Source organism: Mizuhopecten yessoensis, unplaced genomic scaffold (assembly GCF_002113885.1).
Source record: "Mizuhopecten yessoensis strain PY_sf001 unplaced genomic scaffold, ASM211388v2 scaffold4583, whole genome shotgun sequence".
In the NCBI taxonomy this organism is placed as follows: Eukaryota; Metazoa; Mollusca; class Bivalvia; order Pectinida; family Pectinidae; genus Mizuhopecten; species Mizuhopecten yessoensis.
Window position 1 is genome coordinate 503676 of NW_018405619.1, and position 6588 is coordinate 510263.

The window sequence follows — 6588 nt, forward strand, 5'->3', positions numbered from 1 at the left end:
TTGACTTCACTGTATATTTTTTAACTCTTCAATTTGGAGGAAATAAAGAAATAATAAAAAATAATAATAGTCGAACAGTGGCAAGTAGTACTTTATATATAATAGCGTGTATAGGCATTGTACCTGTCATTACAGGTGTTGTGGTAATTACAGTAGTTCAATAACTCGCTCATTTCCACGGAGAACCGAGTACGGCTATTGTCTGGTACGGACAAAATGAAATAGTCCTATAGACGTCAATACTGTCGCCTGATCAGCGCTACATTGTTAAAACCGTCAACATTGATCACGTGGCTTAGACCCTATCGATTGAAATTATTAATTATTTAATGAATTTTGGATCCGTTCACTAACTGGTTAATGGCGACAATCGACTTAAGTCTGTGTACAATATACACATGTAGGTCTATACAGTCCCGGTTAGAATTCTATTACGCTCATTGTTGCGAGAACGCACACGAGAACTGGCATCTGATCACCTGCAGCTCAACCTCGTGTACGGGTATGTACAGCTGTTGTTTCAAAATAGTTTTCCCAGAATGCAACCAACTTCAATTGAAGTTTTATAGATTATATATCGCTATTTTGAATAAGTTTTGCCAATCTTGCCGATATTGTATCAGCAACTTATCACTTTTTTTGCGCAGCGAGTTTAAAATATATACATGTATCTGCTTATCTGAGCATACATGTCACACGACGAAAGTGAACACACGGACATCGTCATGTCGATAACAGTACTAACTTGACCTTAATTTGTAACCGTTGTCAAGTTAATGACGAAGTACCGGTAAATTATATATGGGTTATGAACTTGTGATGTTAATATGAATATATAACAGTATAATATGTAAATGGCACTCGCACGATCTGAGGAATACGTGGATGACGTTACAGGTATATTACAGGTAACGGACATCTTCATGTCAGCAACAAGTTTATTAATTTCCAACCGTTGTCACAGAAATATCGAAACCTGCTACAATGTAACAGATATATGTGCTATGATGTATATATATATATATATATGTGTGTGTGTGTGTGTGTGTGTGTGTGTGTGCTATGATGTTTAGATATATTTATATTTATATACGTGCTATGATGTTTATATATATGTGTGTGTGTGTGTGCTATGATGTATATATATAAATATGTGGTACCTGTCCGATATACCTGTAGTGTGATACCTGAGGAATACCTGGATGAGGTTAAAGGTATCAACTAGAGTTCTCAAGTTCTTTATTAACTTTGAGTCTTGCGACTCATCAGTGNCCACAGTGTCGATCTATACATGTATACGCTCGTTAAATGCATAAATCATATCATATTTTATCAAATACTTCTAAGAATTTTCTCAAAGCATCGCTTGTTTCCACATGAACATAATATAGTGACACGGCTAATTGCTAATGTATATGAAATTGCATAAATTTGTATATCTGTATATGAAGTATACAAAGCAGTATACCCGTACATATGTAACGTTATACGATGACATTGTTGTCATATTGATTATTTTTCTCTATCACATAATTGTATGGCAACACTTATATATCATGGACGATACCGGAGTAAACAAGTAACATACATGTATATCTATTTGATATATGTATACATGTCATACATGCCAGATCGGTGTGAAGTCTTAGATCGTGTAATCAATACTTCTCCGAAACAATATAAATCAGATTATAATTAACAAATACACAATTAATTCAATAAACCTATGCACGTATACATATCGACTTACCTGTTGACCGGGAACATACAAGAATGACGTATACAGTTTTCTGTAAAATAGTAGCATCTACCTGTATATGAACGTTTATTACATGTAACATAGTAACACCTACCTGTATATGAACGTTTATTACCTATAACATAGTAACACCTACCTGTATGACGTTCATCACCTGTAAAACAGTGATATCTACCTGTATGACGTTCATTACCTGTGAAATAGTGATATCTACATGTATAAAGCTTATTACCTGTAAAATAGTGACATCTACCTGTATAAAGTTTATGACCTGTAAACTAGTGACATCTACCTGTATGACGTGTATTACCTGTACATTAGTGATATCTACAATGCACCTGTATGGCGTTCATTACCTGTAAAATAGCGACATATACCTGTATAACGTTATTTTTTATAAAATAATAGCACATACCCGTATAATGATCAAAGATATGTAAATTATGTAAATACCTCTTTAATGTTACATGGATAATTGTGGCCAGACATTTACGCAATGTAGATCCTTATTCTAAATCGTAATTCTATATTGATCGTGAACTAGTTCATAAAAACAACATGTACATCAGACTTAATTACAACAAATTCTTTTCATGATTTATCCATTACTACACCCTTTAATTAGACACATTTTTTTTGATTGCACAATTCCTTCGTATTTTCCGAAGATAACAGTTTTAAGAATTTTAAGACATACTCATTGCGTGTTATATAAACGTGTAGTTTACGTTGATTTTATACATGTGTGCCTTACACCTTAGTGTATAATTGAAGCTGGTGTTTTTGTGCATGAAATGCAAAGCTGTTTATTGAAATTGGGGTTTTTCAATCTACAAGGAGATTTATCATGCCTTACGAAAGAACAAGATGTGAAGAATACGTTAGATCTGTGCTAAGTATCTGTGAAAAGACACTCCTTTTATATTTGTACATGGTCGGCTGGCGTAGTGGATAGCGCACTCGCCTTTAACTAAGACGACCGGGGCTCAACTCCACGATCGGACGTGAAAAGGTTTTGGGTCATCTGCCCCATCACTTGGGTTTTCTCCGGGTACTCAGGTTTCCTCACACATTAAGACCTGCGCACTTCATATAGGTTAACAAGTGTGATTAATATACATGTAAGTTGAGCAAAAACTTTTTCAAAATTGTTGTAAAATAAAGTTTATAAACATGTATTTGTACATGTCTGATATACTACTGCGCATACTTAATATAGAATCATGTGTGATTTGATTTTATACTGATATTAATGTTAAAATACTTGATTAGGGTCGGATACTCTTGTATTTATTCATTTGCTGTTGTATGTTTGAACATTGATAACTAAATATCTCGTCTTTGTTTCGGTTGATATGTCATTATCGGGTTCATACATATTGTTTAACCGCATACCTACCTTAACGAAAGTCCATAAATAATCAATAATGTACGTGCCTTGCCTTTCGTACACAGAGGAGGTACGCTATGTGTTGCCTATGGACGAGAAACAATACATGTACAGTATGTACGTTTTTAAAGCAATGTTAATATTATAAATACATGTGATTTTTGTTACGTTTCTTACACAATATACATGTAATAGGTGCCGGTGTTAATTGCACTTTCAAATTACGCATGCTAAAGTTTATCTTTCTACATGTGATTTGTGCCTGAGTTATCTCCCTTTTACATTATTGTGATTTGTGCCAGAGTTATCTCCCTTCCACACAATCGGGAACCGTCGGCACTTTCCGTAAACGACGGTGCAACATTGCAACATTGCAACATTGCAACAAGTGGGACATGTTTCCGATTGCCTTCCCCATTATGCATCTGATTTGTGCCAGAGTTGTCCCCCGTATTTATGATATAACACTGTCCAGTGAAGCCAATCATTAGTGTTTATTGTATGTTCATCCACGTCTAAATCACTTACTTTTTATGATAGGAATTAAAATGTACAGCCCGAAACGCTTTTATTTTGAAATGAATGGCACAATAAGGTAACATATATCTTTAATATTACCACTGCCTATAACTACATCGTATACCGATGTAAGACCGCGGTATTGATTATGTACACGTTCCCGGTCCTTGGGGATTTAAACATGACATGCGTCACCGCTTTCACTCTGTTCCAGCACATGAAGACGTGATCTATTTCTGAAGGTCTGATATTATTTATGTATACATATTTAGAATGCTTATCGTATTGGCATACACAACAACCTGAGGTTAAATCGACGCCATTTAAGTATAAGCCTTTTTAACTTTTGTGAACGAACACATCTGCAATGGAATATCCTGAAAAATCTGATGTACAAGTTAAAATACAAACATATCAGACATTGATTCACTTTTCAATTGCAACACTTATACTATTGGTATTTTGTTTCTGTCTAATCTACTTTAATAACAGTCGATTAAGTACGAGGAGATGAGTTTTTGATAGTACATATTTCACATTTACATTATGTAATTCATATATTTTTCAAAAACTCCAAAATCGGGAAACCAAGGTGGTATCCAACTAAATATAAGCCACTTCAATATCAAGGACTCATCTTCAGCAAATGTTACGAAATGGAATGTTGCATAAAGTGCAAATTTGAGTGCCAACCCCCAACCAACCCCCACTCCCTTCCGCCGGATGCCCCCTCTGGGTATCCATTCCCCAACCAAAGTGCCCCCCACCACCAACACCCCCCCACCCCCCATGATAACATCAATTATGATGTGTTCGGCAGAAATGTTAGGTGTTTCGAGGACTAAACCGCGCTTAATACACTTGGTACACAAATGTGGCCGAATTAAGCTCATGAACTTATATTAATATTGCTTAACACTTTATATGTTGCAGGATTATAGTCTGATATTCTGGAGTGCGGAGGAATACCGGAAGACTTGGAGTGATCAATAGTGTGGCACTATATTTCGCTGCGGATTTATATCCGGTCTAGTATCAAGATTGAATAATGTGCGATTCAGAACACAAGCAATACAGATGGGTGGTGGGGTTTTTCTATACCGAAAACGGATTTCGGCAAAGGATGGATATTGAAAATAAATGCTTATTTTCAACAAAAAAAGAGGCGGAGAGAGACGCACGATTAAATGTGGACGCCACCGTGAAAGACTTCCCTAACGGCAAAGTAGATTCCGTACATCTGGAGGATGAAAATGGAAAGAAAGTGCAAGATCTTCAGAAAAATATGTCTTGGGATTAATTTAAAGAAGAATGTTTCAGAAAGTGTTATCCTAAACCAGGATGAGACAAGAATGGCTCATAATATGGAGGAACAAAGCTTGATTTTTTTTCAAAGTTTTCTTTTTATAAATATATATTTTATATTGATATTGTATTTCTACATTCTTACGATCTGATGATGTCTAGATATGTTACATAGGATCGACAGACTATCTATCAATGACATTGTATTTGTGATTCAGTGTTGTCGTGTTTGGATACCCGTGCTTCAGTGATGTTTTTTGCGTGACGTACTTCCCCGGATTAACTACTAGAAGACTAGAGCACTTCTTCTTCACGTGCTGTACAAATCTTAAAGCCATTTGATATTTGCTTTAATGAAGGGATTATAGAAACTTATTCTCGGAGATTCCTGTTTTAATGCGGTGAACGATTTCATACTTGTTAACTATTTGATATATTACAAGTTTACAACTGCGTGGCCTAGATTTTCAAGTTTAATATTTACAAACAACTGGTCTCTGTCATCAATATTTAGATGTACCTTTATAACATGAACACACATGTTCAAGACACGTGCATGCACACATGTACACATGTTCGTACGTCTACTTGCCGTGTATACGTGTCTGTGACGTGTACATTTGTCTATGACTTATACACGTATGTCTATGACGTATACACGTGTATCTATGACATGCACCTGTCTATATGACGTGTACACACGACTGCATGATATGTGTATACGTGTATGCATTATGTATACATGTACACATGCCTTTTTGACATGAACACATATCTCTATTACGCGTACACACGTCTCCATGATACGTATGACATCTACCGACTTTATCACCTGTTCAGTATGTCAGTCAAGACTAATGTACATCATAATACAGTACTTGAGCACACATTTATTTAGCATCATTCAATAAAAGAATGAAATTTTTTATTGATATTATTATTCTTTCTAAATGAAAAGAAATAATTTAGTTTGGAAGAAAACTTGGATTTGAGGAAAAAGGCTCAACAACATAACGAAACTGTTCTGTCCCTTCTAATTCTGTGTAGTTGATATGTACATTTTCAACCTTTCTGCTGTTCCAATATTTGCATATTTTCTCGTTCTCTTTTTACTTGTAAGTCAATGACAGTCTACATGTACATAGAAGCATTTGTATTACAGGTACTTGTCAGTTTGGTACGTGTTGAGGTAAGTATTATCACGTGACGATTTTCGCCTTCAACATAGCGATATGCTACGCCTAAAGCGCATGCAGTATATCACACTTAAAGTTATATCCTAAAGTTTGTTGAGAGCGTGGACGACATGTTTTAACCTATCTTTATAAGATCTTATATATATCTGATTGTAAAGGCAGAGCCGCCTGAAGTGAATTTTGTTTCTACAATTTTTAAAAGTCAGACCCAAAAATACTTTAGCTCAGTCTAATATAAATTTCGACTGTCTTGTATATAAGATGAATTGGCCTATTTTGAAGGAGCCCGGTTTACATTAGATATGTTTGTTTTCCAATGATGAGATTTTTTTAAAAGAAATTGATAAAACACAAGACATTTCGTTCACATACCAAACAATGGAAAACGCAACATAATAAATAAGAATATGGTGTAAATG

At 35.1% G+C, this 6588-nt stretch overlaps 1 long non-coding RNA gene across 1 annotated transcript; it reads left to right on the top strand.

The window, feature by feature from the left end:
- Positions 1-345: 345 nt before the first annotated feature.
- Positions 346-5899, top strand: LOC110449344. Its single transcript, XR_002462842.1, has 2 exons — positions 346-502; positions 4602-5899. It is a non-coding gene; the product is annotated as an uncharacterized LOC110449344 (long non-coding RNA).
- Positions 5900-6588: the final 689 nt, after the last annotated feature.